Below are 22,259 nucleotides of genomic sequence, written 5' to 3' on the forward strand. Positions count from 1 at the left end.
ATTGTCTATGAAGTAACCGTGCCGTACATGTACACTTGGTACGGTCGATGAAGATTCATTGTTGTCTTACCTACTGAGGTTTCATATTGTAAAAATCCAACAAATTAACAAGACAAGACATTAACGTCACACACAATTTTAATTTTGATTCAAATTGTTCGGCTTTCATATGTGTCTAATCTTAACGCTCACGACCCGAATCAAAGGCCGATTCCTCAATATCAGCATGAATAACGTGTACTGCCCACGAGACAAAACTTGATAGGACTACTTCTTTCTAGTAGAATGTCGAACTTGGCATTGGTGGCACCAACCTAAAACAGAGAAATCTTTGTCGTGAATACGGCTTACTTTACTATGGAACGCCTTTTCAAAATTTACCCAGTGGGAGATTGATAAGTTTTTGATCGTGAATATCTCTTGTTGTATCTAACGTATCAACATAATTTTTGCTACATGTCATCAGAAATATAATCATAACAGTTCGGCTGAAAAGTTCGTATCGTTTAATAGAAACACACATTTTTTTGCCAAAATTCGTTTTTATTATTCAACATAATTGCCATCAGAGGCGATACAGCGATTATAGCGATCTTCCAACTTTTCGATACTATTTTTATAGTACGATTTGTCCTTTGCCTCAAAATAGGCCTCAGTTTCAGCGATTACTTCTTCATTGCTTCTAAATTTTTTACCAGCGAGCATTCTCTTGAGGTCTGAGAACAGGAAAAAGTCACTGGGGGCCAAATCTGGAGACTACGGTGGATGAGGGAGCAATTCGAAGCCCAATTAGTTCAATTCAGCATGGTTTTTATCGACTTGTGACACGGTGCATTGTCTTGATGAAACAAAACTTTTTTCTTTTTCAAATGAGGCCGTTTTTTTGAAATTTTGTCCTTCAAACGCTCTAATAACGCTCTATAATAGTCACTGTTGATGGTTTTTCCCTTTTCAAGGTAGTCGATGAAAATTATACCATGCGAATCCCAAAATACAGACGCCATAACCTTACCGGCCGATTGTTAAGTCTTTCCACGCTTTGGGTTCGGTTCATCGCGTGCAGTCCACTCAGCTGACTGTCGATTGGACTCCGGAGTGAAGTGATGGAGCCATGTTTCGTCCATTGTTATATATCGACGGAAAAAATCGGTTTTATTTCGATATAACAGCTTCAAACACTGCTCAGAATCATCAATTCGTTGTTGTTTTTGATCGATTGTGAGCTCACGCGGCACCCATTTTGCACAAAGCTTTCTCATATCCAAATATTCGTGAATAATATGTCCAACACGTTCCTTTGATATCTTTAGGGTGTCAGCTATTTCGATCAACTTCACTTTACGGTCATTGAAAATCATTTTGTGGATTTTTTTTACGTTTTCATCGGTAACAGCCTCTTTTGGACGTCCACTGCGTTCATCGTCTTCGGTGGTCATATGACCAGTACGAAATTTTGCAAACCCCTTACGAATTGTTGCTTCGCCCGGTGCAGAGTCTGGATAACACTCATCAAGCCATTTTTTGGTATCGGCGGCACTTTATTTCATCAAAAAGTAGTGTTTCATCAACACACGAAATTCCTTTTTTTCCATTTTTTTTCACAATAACAAAAGTAGCTTCACTCAAAATGCAATATCTCACCAACTAATAATCAGACAGCTGTCAAATTTATATACGTATCTTTTGAAGGTTGGTACTAACTGAAAATGGTATGGATTTAATTCTAGTGGCGCCCTCTCATAGAAACGATACGAACTTTTCAGCCGATCTGTTATATTTAAAAAGATTTCAGATATAAGCAGGTTCGCATCCGTTTGATTCAATTCAAGTTACTGTCCAACGGTTATAAAAATCGTTGAACGAAACATGGGGTTGTTAGCTCAATTTGCATTTCATTATTCAACATAGAATCTGTGTGGTACAATAAGTTGGTTCGGTATTTCCTCCGACTTTTCATTTGTTGAATCAGAGACATCATGATGCTGAAAATCATTACTCAGGGCTAATACCAATTTTTCCGGATTTGCACTAAAATTCTCGACTTTTTCCTGGTTTTCCCAGTGAAACCAAGTTCCCAACCTTTTCCCAGTCATTTGCCACCCTGGTTTTGGCCTATGTAGCGGTCGATATGGCGGCAATTTCACGTCGAATGTTGTCTTTGAACTGAGCTGTGCTTCTTCTTCAAATCGGGTGATCTCAAGAACCAATCAAAATCACCGTTTTTCGACAGGATTCGTCCGGGGAGCAATGGTCGTAACAAAACGATTGCTAGTCGAGCTGTATGGCATGTTGTACCGTCCTGTTGAAACCAGTAGCCATTCAAACCATTTTCACGAACAAAGGGCATCAAAAAATCATTTATCATGGCTCGATAACAATCGTCATTAACAGTTTTCGTTGCTCTATCATCGTTTTTAAAAAATACAAACACCACACCAAACTGTAACTTTTGGTCGTTTAGGGGCTATTTCTCTAATAATTGAGGGTTTTCAGCCATTAGATCTACGAACTTGATGAATGTCCTAATAGTAGCTTTTAGGTGAGCCTAAGCTTAGCCATCTTCGAAAAAATTCAGGAGTAAAAATACACACATACACACAAAGACATTTCGGATCCCATCGAGCTGAGTCGAATTATATATATAACACTATAAGTCTCCGATCAAAAATCGGATTTTTTTATCAGAAATTCTATTACCTTCCCATAGAAAAAAGGTCGAATTGATGGCCGACGATAGACAAATCAGATGGATCATGAAAACTTGCAAGAAAAATGTGATAGAAACAGGTAAGACAGATCATGAGGTAGGCAGCTGTTGGTTACAGAAAAAAAAACACGAAAACAATCTATTCATCGAAAGAAATAACGTCATACATGAAAAACAGATTTGTGCTTGACGAATGTAGTACGACCGTACTAGGGTAGCGGTCCCCTGTTTCATCTGAGCTCCTGTTTCTCTTCGTCTCATAAATTTGAACATGGATCATATCTTTAAACGTACCTGAATCAAATTGTGAAATGTTTTAAAATATTTATTGAAGTTTTGTCCCATTTTCCCATTAAAAATATGGTTTAAAATCTTTCAGCGATCGTTTTTCTTTCATTAAAAAATGAATTCTCTTTCCAATTTAGGAAACATTCTCGTCTCAAGCTTTACAATTCGTTAAGTTTCTGAATATTTACTAATTGATTCGTCTCAAAACATGATCACTATTTCACATCATTACACCATGTTCACTTTTTACTTGTTTGATCAACAATAGGAAGCTTCTAAAATTGCCCGCTAAGCAATAAAAATCTTCAAAAATATGAGATGAAAAGTTGATTTTCCTTAACATTACAATTTACTTGATTGCGCTATGTTTTCATCTCTTTTCGAATCGCAAATTATTTAATTCATTCTATTTTCATATTTTTAAAAGGGCCAATCAAGATTAACATTACATTCTTCCCTTTTTTGTTTTGTGATTGTTGGAAAATCCTTCATAAGACTACGAGCAATGTTACAAGATAAATATTCGGCCCCGTCTTCCTCTTCGAGCGATCGTCCTTTTTGCATGTAACCCTAATAGTCTTCCGCATCGAAATCATGTGTACCTCAATTATTTCTGAAGGTTAGATTTTCCACGAAATCTCGATCGAGTTTATACGTCATGACGTATAATATATTGTAGCCTTTTTGCCTGCTTTAGATTCGAATCGCTAAGCCCGAGCTGTTTGCTTGCTCTCCGAAAAATAGAGTATCGTTGGAACCGCTGAGAAATCATTACATATATTCTTTCGATTAGTTCTAGCGTGTATGGTAATAATCAATTTTATTTACCAGCTGATTTTTGCTTTTTTCCAGCTCCTTTCATGAATATATTTCCATAATCGAAACGTGTGAAATATCTGGAACAAACAAATACGTTCTTGGCTTTCTCGAGTCCGCTAAACAGTAACTATTTCTTCTTAATTTCCTGGTTCGCTGGCAATTGATGTAAACTATCAGGTAAATAATTTGTTCGTACTTCATAGAAACTTAAACCACAGTCTTTAACAACAAATAACAAACGGTATGACATATTGAATCAAAGTATACCTTAATTTCACGAATTCGTTGAGCGTTAGATTCGTTTTACTAATACTAAAGTGTCTTCACTTCCCCACATGTTTCTATCACATTGGAATGAAGCTTCAATCACAAGCCGTATCGGCCGATTGCCATGGCTTCATATGTTTGTGCCTTTTGCATGGAAACCAATATTGTCATAGATTTGAAAAAAGGAAAAACGAACATCGCTTTTGATAACGGAATCAAGACACACTCTGTTGTCGTTCAATGTCAGCATCGTAAAGTTTATCAACATCAGAGCACACATATTTTGAAAATTTTATATACAGCAAATAAACGCCAAGCACCAACTGTCATAACAGTCACGTAAAACTTACAACCTCACACGTTGTTCTGTTGGTGACAAGTTTGAAACAAAACAACGAAAAAAAAACGAGCCTACTACGACCGGCCGCCTAGCATGTGCTTGGATGACACGGAAACTGAATGTCATCCGCAACAACAAAAAATAAACTTCTTCGCGTCACACCTAAACAACACCTGCGGTATGGTAGGTTTATAATTAAATTACAACAAATCGGTAAGCTCGCGGCAGACGACCATTGCAAGAAACAAAAATAAAGCTTCCTAGCGTCGTCGCGTTATCGTGGTTGTCGTCGTCGCGTACTCGTGGTCGTGTTTCGTCTTCTCATCCGTCTCCTCGACAAATCTTCCACCTCACGCGGACTCGGCAAACGTTGTTTTCTATTTGGCAAAAAAAAAATCGGTGATAATAACAACATTATATTTGAGGAACGGACGTCACCGCGCCCCAGGCAGTCTTGAACGTAGAGAAACAAACGAGTCCGATGCAGGAATGGAGTCCCTGCCACCGCCGCCGTCGTCGTCGGTCCTCGGTTTGGGTACGTTCGATTATTCGAATTTTGTATGCAAATGAGGTTGAAATGATGATGGCGAAACTCCGAACCATGCCTTGAGTGAACGGAAAACGGCCACTGAAATCGGTTATCGATCAAATGGTAATATGCTTTAATCTTATTGAAAGAAATAGACATCTTCTGACGTTTTACTGACAGAAGCATCGAAAAACAGAGCCGAATGAAATTTCGTACAAAATTCAACAGAAGGAAGAAACCGCATTTTTCCTCCGATAATCAATGAAAACCCGACAGTTTTGTTTATTTTTTTTTCTTCTGTGATACATTACGATGTAGGTGTCATCAACATTTTTCGACCGAAAACCAGCCGTATCTGTTCGGTACTGGTCCGCGCGCAAATGCAGCCTCGCTTCCGATTGTTTCGTGACGGTTTTGTCGGAAAAAAGAGTTTTGTTTATGTAACCGCAGAAGATGAGAAACCGAGTCGAACTAGTGTGATAAACATGTTGGACCAAATTTCTCCCAGCACGTTTTTAATCGGTTTTCGGAGTTTCTCAATCATGCGTTTTGCGCATGAATACAGTTTTCCACTCCATTGATCCAGTTAATTTACTTCGATTATATGAAAATTCGGATGTGGGAACGCTTTCCCGCTGTGTGTTAAGGTTATGTTACTCGTTACGTCTTGTTTTTTATTTTTGTATTGCCAGCAGGATTATTTAGTAGGCGATGATCGAAAATTTGTTTGGATTTTAACTTCGCAACTGTCACAAAAAAGAAACTAGTTAAACAAACCGGCAACCGGTTCGATAGCCAAGCCAATGTCCTCTTTCAAGGCTTAAACAAACGGGGAAAAACAAACAGTAATCGATGCTTTCTGTTCGCTGATCGATTCCGGTGTCGTTTTCGTTTCCTCCACAGACAATCCGCGTAATAGAAGAAAAAAAAACAAAACGCTGCGTCATCTGTCAATCATTAAGGTCACGTAGGGAAGTTCACTCGTTCGTCGTGGAAAGCAGCAGCTCTTTCGTAGTCGCCGTAGAGTTGCCGGCACCGACCACCAACCGAAGGAGGTCAATCGATACTGGTCATATGTAATTCAAGGCCATTTATTGACATTGCTTTCGGTTCGCTTTCGGTTCACCGTCTTATCGTGAATGGATGCGAGTTTCGCTAAAACCTTTCAAACAGCCGAAATAGATGACTGTCGTATAGGCGACGGAAAGCTTCCACCGTTTCCTTCTTGTTTTTTCAATGACCTTCGGTTTTACGACACCGTGGAGAGTCGTGGAGGGTGGAATACTAATTATATGTATATGAGTTTTTCCGTAATGTTTCTGTATCGCAAGGATTCTGGGCCAATCAAATCAAAGGTTTGAGAATACTTCGGAGGTTGTGAAAGGACATTAATGACCTAATCGATTCCAAAGCGAAAGAAATGAGAATCGACAGGAAAGGTACAACGTAATATATCTTAGATCAAAACCTTACGTCGATTTCGTTTGAAACCAAAACTAACCCACTTCCAACCTCAGCTACTGTCAAATCCATACATTTGATAGCAGTTGGGGTCGGAGCTGGGTTGGGTTTTGCTTCAAGCGAAAACGTTATTAGTGATTACGAATCAATCGAAGCAAACTGGAAGTTTGAAGTTGATTTTTTTTTCTTGTCATTTAGTAAACAGTTTTCAACTGGAAAGTGAGGGATTACTTCAAGCCCAATCCGAACCAATTCGATTCGGGACGTGATCAAGAAGTTCAATTTTTTTCCATCCGAAATTCCTAGCAAAAGACGACGAGACGTGCATTATAGCGTAAGCCAAGTAGATTTCCGATCTGGAGGTTCCAAAAGCAGAAGGTATTTGGTGGAAATTTACAAGACAAAAATAAACCTTCATTCATCTACTTTCCGATGCCGTGTTCGGTTCTCAGCCATATTTGGTCCCAATGTAAACAGAGAACAATATGTGTTATGTCGTTTTTCGTTGTGTCCACTCGCTCGGTGTCAGTGTTTTGCCCTGACAGTTGATCAATGAAACGATTTTGTAAAGTTTGGTTTGCACGCTTGCTGCTCTGAAAAGAAAACGAGTGCAAAATAGTTGCCCGAGAATTGCCCCGAAAGTGCATTTTTTTCGTGTGGTGCAAATCAATGAAACAGAGTGCATCTGTTTTGATTGCCCGACTGCACGAAAAGTGCACGAATCGAGCAAAACACTCCACGAGTGTTCTCAATGAAAAACGACATTAGGTTCCTTTGCGCAACTCTTTGGTTGATGAACCCAAGTTTTGAATTCAATTTCCAGCATGGAGACTCGGAATTTTAAAACTGAATTTAGGAATTAAATTCTAGTGCGGAGTGCAGATCTAAAATTCAGCACCAGAATTTGGATCTAGAAGTCATATCTTGAATTTTGATCCAGAATTCAGAAATTGAGTTCCTGAATCAGAAATCTGAATACGAATTCCGGCATAAGTAGGTTGTTACTTATGTATTTAGCCTTGACTACACTAAGTTTCGACGTTTCCATCACAAAGTTTGACATTTTTAACCATTACCATCTTCAGAACATTCTGTCATTTGAGCGCTGTTTGTTTTGTTTACAGTGAGTTGAAATTTTTACTACAGCAAAAAATAGAATTGAATCGTGTGAATATTTCCTTGCAAGAACGCTTCAATCAACTTACTTCGACTTTTTGCAGAGTAGCACCATCCTATGCGACTGTAAAAACGAATTCAATCGTGGTCGTAGTTCGCTTTGCCGATGAATGTCGTTATTTTGCCAAAAAAACATAGATGCTAGCCCTTATTCTGAATAACGACGTATTGATTTTTCGATCGAATGTGGTTCGATCGAATCATAGCTACCTTTCGCCCTTATTCTGAATAACGTCGTATCGTTTTTTCCCTCGTATTTCATTTGTATTCCCTATAACGCTAGCAAAATCAAAGGTAGCTATGATTCGATCGAACCACATTCGATCGAAAAATCAATACGTCGTTATTCAGAATAAGGGCGTTTGATTTTGCTAGCGTTATGGAGAATACAAATGAAATACGAGCGAAAAAACGATACGACGTTATTCAGAATAAGGGCGTATATGTTATTTTGCATAAACATTTAGTCGTGAAAAATATTTGTTCCGGTTGGATCCTACATAATTTGACAATCGCTTGACAAAAAAAAACTCGTGTCGATTGGTGCAAAGAAATACTGAAAAAAAATCAATCGTGTTGCTTAAACTATGGTGCGACACAGGTGACGAAACATGGATTTACTCATATGAGCCCGAAACTAAACAGCAGTCGACTGTATAGGTGTTCCAAGGAAAACCAAATCCAGCAAAAGTTATTCGCGCTCGAAGCACTTCAAAGAAAATGGTGGGTTGTATTTTCGGTATGAACGTCACTTTAGAGGATCGTGAAACCGTCAATTCTGATTGGTATACCATCTTTTGTTTGCCAGAAGTTTTTCGTAAAACAAGGAAATCAAACGCAAGACAGAAAGTCATTCTTTATCACGATAATGCAAGCTCTCACACACCGACTCAAACAATCGAATATTTCAGCACCCAATATCCGCCGTATAATCCTAACTTGGCACCCAACAACTTCTATTGGTTCCCTTTCGTGAAGAATAAACTGCGTGAAGAACGATTCAATACTCCTGAAGAAACTGTTGAAGCGTTCAAAAATCATGTTCTGGGGGTACCTCAAGAAGAGTGGTAAAACATGTTATGGAAGTTAGTTCAAGCGTAAGAAAAAATATATTGATGATCTAGGGGAATATTTTGAAAAACAATAAAACCATTTCCGATCGAATAAAATACTGTTTTCATTTTTAGGAAACACAGAGAGGTTCCAAAAGCAGAAGGGTCCTGGTGGAAACCTACTTTTTAGGCCAAACACAGTTCCATAATCTAGTCAAGAAATCAGTTCCAAAATGTAGTATTAGGATTCAGTTTCAGAGTCTTAATTTGAGTTCTTGAACCTGTACTTCTGAAACTAAATTTAAAACTTTAAATTAAGAACATAATTCAGGTGAACCAGAGTCCAGGTTCTAAACTCAGTTTTAGAAATCAGTTCCGGAATCGAATCCAAATAAGGTTTTATACCACGCAGAAATTCTGTTGTTGTTGCTTTTGGTGGAAAGTCCTCACCACCGTCCAGTCCAGTCTAACCCCCAAGAAGAAATACCGCTTTTCCCTCGGTCTTCCTCTTCAGCTTCCTTACGAGCTTCTTGTCGCTCAGGTTCGTCGGCCGTCCAAAACGGACTTTCTTTCGATTCTCTGATTGTTGTCCAATAGCGCCAAGATGTTGTTAAGATGCCGGAACGGGCGTATCCGGCGTTCACAAAGTGCCATAATGTCCGTTTTCGACGCGGCGGGGTGCCGTTCTTTGAACGGAGTTGCTTCACTGTTTTTGCCATCACGGTTAGAGTTCGACTGATAGAGCTGTCAAATTTCGTCTGCTGACTCATGGGTTACTATTATTGATGCTGCATGGGTAGTTTCGTCAGTACGGGTGAAAGTAAACCCAAAAGTCTTGTTGCATCGAAGCAAACGCGCTTGTTTGAGATCAAGATGCATTTGCTTCTTAAAAAAACCTTCAAGTTCTCGCATCGAAGGTCGAATTTCGTACTGCCTGAAATCAACAATAATTGTATTCTTTCGCAGTGGCAACTTTGGTTCGTTTGTTCTTTCATTTCGAAATCGTTCACTGCACAATACTGTACTTGGTACCACTTTCTCTAATCATGATGCCAATACTGCGAATACGGTAAGAATGGCCTTGTGGTAGAGAAAACAGTACCACATTGAAGACGTCAAAGTAGCTCCCGAGGTCTTGCTCCAACATTGTAACACGAACTGTTTTAAGCGATTTCAGATCTACGAAAATCTCCGTAGATCTACGGATCCAAATTTTTTCTACGGACCTACAGATCCGTAGATATTGGTTGACTTTCTTCAATGGAAATCAACGGGAACTGGTTTTGTCTGGCGAGCAAAAACAAGGTCAAGTGCGAGAGCTTCCGAGAAAAATACCAATCTACGGAAATGACACTACTACTATCGCTGACTGTCCTATCTTGTCTTAGACAGCAATGGATATTTTTATTGATAAAATGCTTCCTCCTCTACAGCACACAAAAGGCGGTAGGTAATGTCACTGGCATAACTGGAGGACGTGAATACCAATTAAATTTACATGATTCTTTTACACTGAATTTCCGAATATAGATAATGGTTCGTATCAGTTGTTTGTTTGTGTAAATCCTGCAATTTACTGTTTCGCTTCCAGAATTGTAACGGAGCATCTATACATACTACCTTGATCAAAAAGTTCCCGGAATCACCACCGTGCGGCGTTCTCAGTCACCCGATCTCATCGGCCCAACACGGTTTTTTCAAAAACCGAACATTTGGCTAAGAACGAAACGAATATCATTTAGCAACCACCGAATTCACCTGATTTGGCTCCCTGCGACTTTCTTCTATTCGGTCGACTCAAGAAACCGCTCCGTGGAACGCGTTTCAGTACGCGAGATGAGATTTTGGAAAGATGGCCATACCAAACATTGAATATCAAAAATGTTTTGAGGATTGGATCAAGCGCTGGCATAAGTGTGTTGCAATCGATGGGCAGTACATTGAAGGAGACGATATCGATTTTGATGAGTAATCTTGTGTTTTTATTTTCTGAATAAATTCCGGGAGCGTTTTGATCACCCTTATTCTGAATAACGACGTATTGATTTTTCGAACGAATCCTAGCTATCATTGATTTTGCTAGCGTTATTACGAACGTTTTTTAGAATAAGGGCGAGTATGTTTCTACAGGGTGAATTTTGAAAAGACGCCCTATAGTATCATAAAATGAGACATATTCACGTTAATAATGCATAATTTCATGTTTAGTACACTACTATGTATAGAAAAGTGAGTTATATTTACTCACTAGTAAGTGATATTTACTCGACGGTTAAGTCGTATTGACTCAATTTCATGTTGAATGCGGTTTATTTACTTTTAGAAACTCTCGCAGTGGGACAATTTTGCTCCTTGTGTTTTGACAACAATAGAGGGAGCGAATGAAAGAAAAGATTCAAAAAACGTCCCGAATCTAAGTGAAAAGAGATCAAGCAGTAGGTAGTTTCTGTTTTCCGTGTAGTTCCTGCGAATGAGCTTGAATCACCGGAAAAGCGGTCAGCCTTTCGAAGCCGTCACAAGATAACACCCGAACCAGCGACAGACAACAGACACGATAAGGTTTTGCTCGAATTGAAACTAACGACGCGCAGTTCGTTATTGTCTGTTGTCGCTCGAGAAGGCCGATGATAGAGCATTGATAATGATAGTTATAATGACAGCACAAAGATGGAAGAAAGCCGTTGTGCTAAATTGATTGTAATGTATAATCTGCCGATTGCCGAGTACCGTCTGTCTCCAGCAATCAGACCTGGAAGTAAACATAAGCATTCATTTGCACACACAGTGCTGACTGTCGCCGCCAAGCTGCTTGCTAACCGTCTCGATTTGACACAAAGAAACCGGTATGTGCGTGCCATCGGATCGCAGCAACCTAGTTCAGAGAAAAAAACAACACGCACATATGGACATACGTTCGAATGTCGAGGTCAACTGAAGCGTAGACACGGTGAATTCGTGCCTCAAGAGAAAACATCCACCGCGCTCGCAGTGTTCTGCAACAGTACCCATACTCGTCTATGCGGTATGTGCAAAATACTGTTAAGCTCTCGCTCCGTGTGTTTTGCAACTATCCAAGCATATCGAAATTTGCTCTGCAGAAAGTAAAGTGCCACAACAAACGGTAAGTCATCACACATTTGATGGAAGGCACACTGCATACTGCATCAACTGCGAACCAGAACCTAGTAGGCTGGTGATAATTAGAATGTTTGACAGCCAGCATCAAACAAAAAAAAACGACGAAAACAAAATGAATGATGACAGACCAGGCAGGTAAAGAAAAATAAAAGGTAGCCTAAACGGCGGAAAATTTACCTTCGCTGCCAGCCGGTCCTAATCTATCACCGACCAACGGACGGAACTGCAACCATCAACAAAGGTAGAGTGTATACTAAAGTGCACTCGTTTGTCCTCCTTCACACCTCTGTGATGTTTGCAGCCGTCGCCGTATGGATTATGAATACGGGCTAGATCAGCTCCTTTTTTTGCCTTCTACCACCACCTTCCTGGGGTTCCGAACCTGCGGAAAGCGAAGCCTAGTCGAGTACTTTGTAAGATACTCAAACACGAACGAAATCCAAACAGAATGTTCCGTCGTCACTGACGCAAAGCGCGTCAGCTTCAACGTTTTCGAGATGGCATCGTTTCGAGTGATACAAACAAAAAAAAGCAATCCATGAATAGGAAAAATTTTCCAGCTTCGACGCTCCCTCGGCGACTGGACATTCTGTTTTGGACCTTTAAACACTGGGGAGCGTTGGTTGGTTGGTAGTTCCGCGCAAACAAAAGTTTCTTTCACCCTGATTGACAGCCCCCGCGGCGGTAAATGCAAAAAGGAAAAGAAAAAAATAATAATAATAGAAAAAAAATCTCCCCGAATGACGGGATGGCACTTGCATCCACTTATTCTTTGTTGCTTTCGACGATTGCCACACTCGTTGAATTGCGCGAGCAGCGTACGAACGGTCGGACGGACGGACGGACGAATGGACGGTGGTAGTCAGACAGAAGGAGAAACGTGCTCCCATTCGTCGAGATAAGACCGAACAATCTAATTCCGCAGTGTCTGCATCTTCGGGGGGTCAACATTTGGATCGAAGGATTCGGTCCCCGATCCGGAGAGAATATCCATCCATTGACAAATGGTTCGGAACAGTGTCATGTCGTATTAGGAGATGCACGAAAATGAAGTCGTCAGCGAGACGAAAAATCGATTCCATAAAATTGTCAGACCATCGTTCTATTATCGACTAGATCCGACCCAGTATTGGAATCTTTTCGATTGGTCAGTTTGTAGTTTGTACCATTCGGAGACAACTGAATATTCCTTGCCAAATCAGTAAGAACTGTGTTGCCAAACGCAACTTACAGATGCTGGTATAACGTCTGCCTTGTCGAAACAGTAGACCATGAGAACATTCACAGTCATTGGGTGCCGAAAATATAGTAATTTTTAAGATACTCATCCGGAAAAACAACCATGCTAGTAAGAAATCTAATAATCTAAAACGAGAGCCAGGAAGTTGTATAAATGGATCCCGACGAAATTTGATAGATATGTTTTGAACAAATTTAGATTTATTCAAGCCTGTTCAGGTTAAATTTCGAATACAAAAAAAAGTATAAATCAAATAATTCACAAAGCTAGTTGCTTATTATAGAATAAGAAGGGGTAATTTTTTTGCGGGTGCCTTTTTGGAAACACTGACGCGTGACAGATCACGCGTGAATCGTGTCTTGTGCCATTGTCAAACTTGTTCAGTTTGGTCTATAATTTAATCATGAATTGGCGCTGGGAAGATTCACTTTTTTATCGAAAAATTGTGTTTGGCGACAAAGCACATTTCTCGGTTGATTTTTCAATAGGCGTATAAGCAAGTGACAGTTTCTCTTTGTTTACTTTCTCTTCTATTAATTACCAAGCGGTTTCCACGTTTATCACTGAACTCTTTGCATTAAATGATTCCCGAAACTTTCGACTTTCAAACAGTGTGGTGAAATCAAAGAAAATCTTTTTAATCACATCACAATAATCGGAAGAGAGAGTGATTAAAGAGAAACTGTCACTTGCTTATACGCCCTAATGAAAAATCAACCAAATGAAAGTGTGCCAAAATTGGACCTTCCGCCAACATTTGCATGAAATAATCTTCAAACATCAAATTATATTGACCGTTCTATCGATTCCAATAAAGATTTCAGCAATTTAAAATTTTTTTTTTTTTGGAAATCAAATCCCATATCTCTTTAAAAAACCTGTCTTAATCCACCTAGTGGTGTAATGATGCCTTTCTCATGTACATATAATATTGTGGTATTCTATTCAAAAATTTTCTCTTCGATTTTTGAAAGAAACCAAGTGATTGTTTATGCATAACATACAGAATAAATCAGTGCTTTGATTGCGTAAGCCATCCTTAAGAGAACGAAATGGGTTCACTATTATATGCACTTCCGGCACCGGAACCCGAGAACCGGTATAGTCAAAGTCGCTTCGTACGGCAACCAACTAACATGACACACAAACTCTTCTAGTACGCACTCTATAACTCCGGATTCGGAAGTCGGATCCGGATGAAATTCAGGAATTCCGTATGGGACCAGAAGACCTTTCATTTGCGTATTAGTTTGTGGAAATCGGTCTAACCATCGCTGAGAAAAGTGAGTGAGAAAAATTTTGGTATATATGACCACTATTTCCGGTACTTCCGGAACCGGATACCGGGAACCAGGATAGCCGGAATCGGTTTGTTTAGTTGCCTACTGATAATGACTATCGATTTGTGTAGTTTTGAGACCAGTTTAGAAAAATTTTCACGTTTTTTGTTTCGCCGGTTTAAGTGGCGGTGTACAATATTGAACACACTTTACCCTATAATTCCGGAACCGGAAGTCGGATCCGGATGAAATTCAGGAATTCCGTATGGGACCGGAAGACCTTTCATTTTTTTTTCCTAGTTTGTGGCAATCGGTCAAACCATCGCTGAGAAAAGTGAGTGAGATCCATTTTGGTATATATGGCCACTATTTCCGGAACTTCCGGAACCGGATACCGGGAACCAGGATAGCCAGAATCGGTTTGTTTAGTTGCCTAGTGATAATGACTATCGATTTGTGTAGTTTTGAGACCAGTTTAGAAAAATTTTCACGTTTTTTGCTTCGCCGGTTTAAGTGACGGTGTACAATATTGAACACACTTTACCCTATAATTTCGGAACCGGAAGTCGGATCCGGATGAAATTCAGGAATTCCGTATGGGACCGGAAGACCTTTCATTTTTTTTCCTAGTTTGTGGCAATCGGTCAAACCATCGCTGAGAAAAGTGAGTGAGATCCATTTTGGTATATATGACCACTATTTCCGGAACTTCCGGAACCGGATACCGGGAACCAGGATAGCCGGAATCGGTTTGTTTAGTTGCCTACTGATAATGACTATCGATTTGTGTAGTTTTGAGACCAGTTTAGAAAAAATTTCACGTTTTTTGCTTCGCCGGTTTAAGTGACGGTGTACAATATTGAACACACTTTACCCTATAATTTCGGAACCGGAAGTCGGATCCGGATGAAATTCAGGAATTCCGTATGGGACCGGAAGACCTTTCATTTTTTTTCCTAGTTTGTGGCAATCGGTCAAACCATCGCTGAGAAAAGTGAGTGAGAACCATTTTGGTATATATGACCACTATTTCCGGAACTTCCGGAACCGGATACCGGGAACCAGGATAGCCGGAATCGGTTTGTTTAGTTGCCTAATGGTAATGACTATCGATTTGTGTAGTTTTGAGACCAGTTTAGAAAAATTTTCACGTTTTTTGCTTCGCCGGTTTAAGTGACGGTGTACAATATTGAACACGCTTTACCCTATAATTCCGGAACCGGAAGTCGGATCCGGATGAAATTCAGGAATTTCGTATGGGACCGGAAGACCTTTCATTTGAATCTAAGTTTGTGAAAATCGGTCAAACCATCGCTGAGAAAAGTGAGTGAGAACCATTTTGGTATATATGGCCACTATTTCCGGAACTTCCGGAACCGGATACCGGGAACCAGGATAGCCAGAATCGGTTTGTTTAGTTGCCTAGTGATAATGACTATCGATTTGTGTAGTTTTGAGACCAGTTTAGAAAAATTTTCACGTTTTTTGCTTCGCCGGTTTAAGTGACGGTGTACAATATTGAACACACTTTACCCTATAATTTCGGAACCGGAAGTCGGATCCGGATGAAATTCAGGAATTCCGTATGGGACCGGAAGACCTTTCATTTTTTTTCCTAGTTTGTGGCAATCGGTCAAACCATCGCTGAGAAAAGTGAGTGAGAACCATTTTGGTATATATGACCACTATTTCCGGAACTTCCGGAACCGGATACCGGGAACCAGGATAGCCGGAATCGGTTTGTTTAGTTGCCTAATGGTAATGACTATCGATTTGTGTAGTTTTGAGACCAGTTTAGAAAAATTTTCACGTTTTTTGCTTCGCCGGTTTAAGTGACGGTGTACAATATTGAACACACTTTACCCTATAATTTCGGAACCGGAAGTCGGATCCGGATGAAATTCAGGAATTCCGTATGGGACCGGAAGACCTTTCATTTTTTTTCCTAGTTTGTGGCAATCGGTCAAACCATCGCTGAGAAAAGTGAGTGAGATCCATTTTGGTATATATGACCACTATTTCCGGAACTTCCGGAACCGGATACCGGGAACCAGGATAGCCGGAATCGGTTTGTTTAGTTGCCTACTGATAATGACTATCGATTTGTGTAGTTTTGAGACCAGTTTAGAAAAAATTTCACGTTTTTTGCTTCGCCGGTTTAAGTGACGGTGTACAATATTGAACACACTTTACCCTATAATTTCGGAACCGGAAGTCGGATCCGGATGAAATTCAGGAATTCCGTATGGGACCGGAAGACCTTTCATTTTTTTTCCTAGTTTGTGGCAATCGGTCAAACCATCGCTGAGAAAAGTGAGTGAGAACCATTTTGGTATATATGACCACTATTTCCGGAACTTCCGGAACCGGATACCGGGAACCAGGATAGCCGGAATCGGTTTGTTTAGTTGCCTAATGGTAATGACTATCGATTTGTGTAGTTTTGAGACCAGTTTAGAAAAATTTTCACGTTTTTTGCTTCGCCGGTTTAAGTGACGGTGTACAATATTGAACACGCTTTACCCTATAATTCCGGAACCGGAAGTCGGATCCGGATGAAATTCAGGAATTTCGTATGGGACCGGAAGACCTTTCATTTGAATCTAAGTTTGTGAAAATCGGTCAAACCATCGCTGAGAAAAGTGAGTGAGAACCATTTTGGTATATATGGCCACTATTTCCGGAACTTCCGGAACCGGATACCGGGAACCAGGATAGCCGGAATCGGTTTGTTTAGTTGCCTAGTGATAATGACTATCGATTTGTGTAGTTTTGAGACCAGTTTAGAAAAATTTTCACGTTTTTTGCTTCGCCGGTTTAAGTGACGGTGTACAATATTGAACACACTTTACCCTATAATTTCGGAACCGGAAGTCGGATCCGGATGAAATTCAGGAATTCCGTATGGGACTACGAGACCTTTCATTTGAATCCTAGTTTGTCAAAATCGGTTCAGCCATTTCCGAGAAAACCTAGTGAGATTATTTGACACATACACACACACACACACATACATACACACACACACACACACACACAGACATTGCTCAGCTCGATGAACTGAGTCGAATGGTATATGACAATTGGCCCTCCGGGCCAATTTTCACTAGTCGGTTTTTCAAGTGATTGCATAACCTTTCTAATGGGTGATTTTTTAAGAGCTTGAGAACTTTTTTAAACAATAAAACGCATAAAATTTGCAAAATCTCATCGGTTCTTTATTTTAAACGTTAGATTGGTACATGACATTTACTTTTTGAAGATAATTTCATTTAAATGTTGACCGCGGCTGCGTCTTAGGTGGTCCATTCGGAAAGTCCAATTTTGGGCAACTTTTTCGAGCATTTCGGCCGGAATAGCCCGAATTTCTTCGGAAATGTTGTCTTCCAAAGCTGGAATAGTTACTGGCTTATTTCTGTAGACTTTAGACTTGACGTAGCCCCACAAAAAATAGTCTAAAGGCGTCAAATCGCATGATCTTGGTGGCCAACTTACCGGTCCATTTCTTGAGATGAATTGTTCTCCGAAGTTTTCCCTCAAAATGGCCATAGAATCGCGAGCTGTGTGGCATGTAGCGCCATCTTGTTGAAACCACATGTCAACCAAGTTCAGTTCTTCCATTTTTGGCAACAAAAAGTTTGTTAGCATCGAACGATAGCGATCGCCATTCACTGTAACGTTGCGTCCAACAGCATCTTTGAAAAAATACGGTCCAATGATTCCACCAGCGTACAAACCACACCAAACAGTGCATTTTTCGGGATGCATGGGCAGTTCTTGAACGGCTTCTGGTTGCTCTTCACTCCAAATGCGGCAATTTTGCTAATTTACGTAGCCATTCAGCCAGAAATGAGCCTCATCGCTGAACAAAATTTGTCGATAAAAAAGCGGATTTTCCGAATGGACCACCTAAGACGCAGCCGCGGTCAACATTTAAATGAAATTATCTTCAAAAAGTAAATGTCATGTACCAATCTAACGTTTAAAATAAAGAACCGATGAGATTTTGCAAATTTTATGCGTTTTATTGTTTAAAAAAGTTCTCAAGCTCTTAAAAAATCACCCTTTATATGAGAAAGGCAAAAACACCCTTTAGAGTTAAATAGTTAAATGTGCATTCTGTAAATTTATTGACCTGCTTTCTTCTTAGTTTCAAAGAGTTTTCGCTTAACTAGAGCCCAGCATTTCTCTATTGAGGAAAATTTCTGGTCAGTTTGGTGGAATGGCTGTTTGGGGCCGTATTTGACCTCTTATATCTTATTTCATTCTAGGGCGTATTTCGCATAGTGGCAAGAGACCAAATCGTACCAAAACATAGCTGGGAAGTCGTGGCTTCTGATGAATGGTAGCAACCACTTTCGGAGACATTCTTTCTTGTACAGATCCTTAGATTTTCGACATGCACATCTGCACATGGCTTGCCAAATCTAATACTTCTTCTTGAATTTGGACACCTACTTTGTCCGGAAATACTCGGCGACGACGTTCCTTCGCATTGCGATGCTCGATTTTTGCAGGTAAAAAAACAGTCGTTCATGACCCGAGAGCAGAAATGTGACAAAGCTTGTTTACGACAAAATTTGTACAAAACAAATTTGGAGCAAAACGAATTTCCTGTTAGTTCAATCCGAGATGCATTTTTCAATCATTTAATTGTATATTCTTAGTCATCTTGAAACTAATAGCGGTTAGTTAATTAGACTGCGTGAAGAAGCTACGAACTTTTGAGTTTACTCCAGCCATTAGGGTCTGTTGAGACTTTGTCCATAACTTTCGAATTTTTCTTTAGTTATAGCTTGTTCATATTGAGTATTCTCTTTTTACGAGAGCCAAATACCGCTAGCAACTACGGGCAGTGTTAGGTTGATTCACCTCTTTCATGGACGACATGGACTTCATTTGCTTCATACCATTCCAAAACATCTTTGAAGTAGTGACAAGATGCCGAATCAGACCAGAATAGCGAGAGAACGTCATGGAAGCGTACGAATGGTAACAATCATTTCTTCAGGCAGTCTTCACGGTAAATTTCCTTGTTTACAGTTCCGGTAGGGATGAAACTGTGGTTTGCTCGACCACAACTTCATATTGTCTGCCAAAACAAATATTTTTAGGGAAACAGCCGTTTCCTTCGTCCTGAAATGCTCTTCTGAGTCGTTCCGTTGCATGGCAGTAGAAAAAGATATTCCGGGAAGCTGCTTAAAGTCTTCCAGCACATAGGTTTCATCGCCCGTTATCACGCAGGATAACGTCGTCAAATATTCGCCCGGATTTTAGCCACACATTCTGCTTATCATTACGGCTCGGTACCACGTGTTCTACAACGTGATTTTTTTTAAACAGTTATAGAAAGGGCATCAACAATTCCGTATTCATACAACCAACGTGCAGTTGTAGCAATTATTGTATATCGTTCTAATGAAAAAAAAATAGATCTGTTTTGCATTTCCACATTTTCAAGGGGTCAGCAATTCGGATGGCGCCACTCCAAGCCATGAGTGCGGTGCGAGTGTATTGTGCCGATGAACGAAATCTTGGAGTGCCTTTCGAGCGCCGATTTTGTCCTTCCGGTTTTGAACAAGATGTTCTAACGATTGTTGTCTTGACCTTGATTTTTGACTGTTGACAAAAAAATATCGATTTATGAATAGATACTGACAGATCTTCCCAAAAGTTTATGACTGCAGGAACTGCGGAATGGGAGACCATTGTGGTTTTGAATCACTAATGGATATCTCCATGTGCGGAATATTTAACATGGTTTTCAGTGCTTGTTGCATTGAATTGAAAATCAATACCAATATTAATTCAATACCGAAACCTAGAACCGTCAAAAAATCGATTTGAAGTATCTCCCGATGTCCTACAAGCTTTTCTCCAGATGCCAATGGCAAAGGAGGGTTTCCGTGTGGACAAAAGTGTACATATCTCGCATTTTTCAATAAACTGGCTTGTTTCTTTAGTCATTTTAGGCCACCAAAAATATATGACATAAGTTTTCTTTGTAAATCTTTTGGTAGGACATTCCTTTCGTTTTTTCAATTATTTTGGACCCATTCAAAATAATGTTTCCTATTGTGCTTCGTATGGTTGAAGATTATTTGGGCATTTCTTACAAGACAAAGCTTATCGCACTGCTTGAAGCTCAGTGTTTTGTTTAGATCTTCAATGTCGGTTCAAGTTATTTCCATTCATTCAGTATCTAAGGCAGAAAGAAAGTGTTCTTCGTCATCACCATTCAATGCTTCTTCTACTCGAGTTCCAGATACAAGTCGAGGAAGTACGTCAGTCACGTTTTGTTCTTAGGGTACGCGTTTGATTTTGACATTATAAGGCTTCGAACACAATACCCATCCTTTGGCAAGCGTAATCGCTCTTCTGGCCAAGCGATGATTTACATCAAAGATGAATTGATTCGTCACCGCATCTGTCAATATTATCCATAAAACTTGGCTAGTAAAGAGTAACTGGAACATTCAACATCCCAGACCACAGCTAAGGCTTCTTTTTGAATCGGAGGGTATCTCGGTTCGAACGGTGACAGAACTTTTGATGTACATGCAGTGCAATTTATAGCTCTTTCTTTAACGTATTGGAATCCGACTTCTTCGCTAGCAGTCTAGTGAAAATCATTTGAATTTACCAGTGCTCTCGAAGCTCAGTTTTTGTAGCTCGGTGCACGATAAATTTGTCGACGTATGTAATTAGACCCAGAATAGTCAACCTCGGTGCAGTTTATGGGTCCTCAGAATTCCTTGATTTTTTTCCGTTTTTGATTCACTTTTTTTATTACCATCAGGTATCAATTACTACACAGGTCTCTTCTGCAATATTTGCTTCACCTTCGCGTCCTCCTGATGATTCCTGGGATACGTATTCGTTCATTTTCATTGCAACCGCACACCATTGCTTTTCGCACTTGCTCTTCTTTCGACGCCATTTTCGATCTGAAAGCAAACTCTCGGTGAAATTGTCCGCAATCACCAACATTTATTCGAAATTAAGATTTTCCAGTCTGTTCCATTCCTCCATTTTTTATAGTTTAATAAAAAAACGCTGTCCATGACGAAGGCAGAAATGTGATAAAATCAGTACGGTATTTTATTTTGTACAAGAAATTTAACAAGTCCAATTGAAACATACGCTATCATTATTAAAAATACCAGGCAGACTCGAACGTTCGATGCAAAAGTTCGCATATTCATTATTCACGACGCATTCACGTCAAAAGTAAACTACGGAATCGATACTCATATTTGTGTCTTCGATTTCGTATAGTTTTAGGAATCCCGATCTTCAATCGATTATACTTTTTACTAATGGATTACAAAGGGAAAAAAGTCGGATGGGTAATGTCTGTGACATAACCGGATCACGTGAATACGAATAAAACTGACATACTTTTCCACACTTCGGAAAATTTAATGACTAAATTGACCGATACTCATGGTTTATACCCATGTTAGTGACACTTTTTTATAGCTTACTTGTCGTAAGCCCACAGCAATCAATCGCTGAAAATATTCCGTATTTCTAGGTGTCGGTTTTGCACAATACGCTTTGTGCGATGATTTGTTCAAACATATTAAATAGCTACAAGTATGAGTTATTTATTCGTACTACTGATTTTTTTTCATAAATTACTGAACATATTTCCGATGGTATGGAGAAGAAATCATGTTAATGCCTTAAATTCAGCAAGAGATATTCACGACTAAGTTCTACAGTTCTTGTAGAGAGTAAATTTTGGAAAGGCTCCCCAAGCAGTAAGTGGATCAAAATTTTTGGAACATCAACCGACTCCAGATAGCGCAGTGGGTCATTTTTAGCGCCACATGACTACAAACGACGGCACACTCCCCCGGTTGATCGATTACACCACCAATCCCACCGTCGTTTGCAATCAATCATAAGCAGGAGCAATTTCGCACAGCGAACAGCTGTGTTCGTCCACAACACAGG

The 22,259-nt window shown here is 39.8% G+C and overlaps 1 protein-coding gene across 10 annotated transcripts in view; it reads right to left on the minus strand.

Annotated features, from left to right (window-relative positions):
* Positions 1-22,259, minus strand: part of LOC131426305 (E3 ubiquitin-protein ligase ZNRF1-like) — a 32,382-nt gene that overhangs the window by 7,131 nt on the left and 2,992 nt on the right. The gene's annotated exons all lie outside the window — the stretch shown is intronic.

Source organism: Malaya genurostris, chromosome 1, assembly GCF_030247185.1.
Source record: "Malaya genurostris strain Urasoe2022 chromosome 1, Malgen_1.1, whole genome shotgun sequence".
Taxonomy (NCBI): Eukaryota; Metazoa; Arthropoda; class Insecta; order Diptera; family Culicidae; genus Malaya; species Malaya genurostris.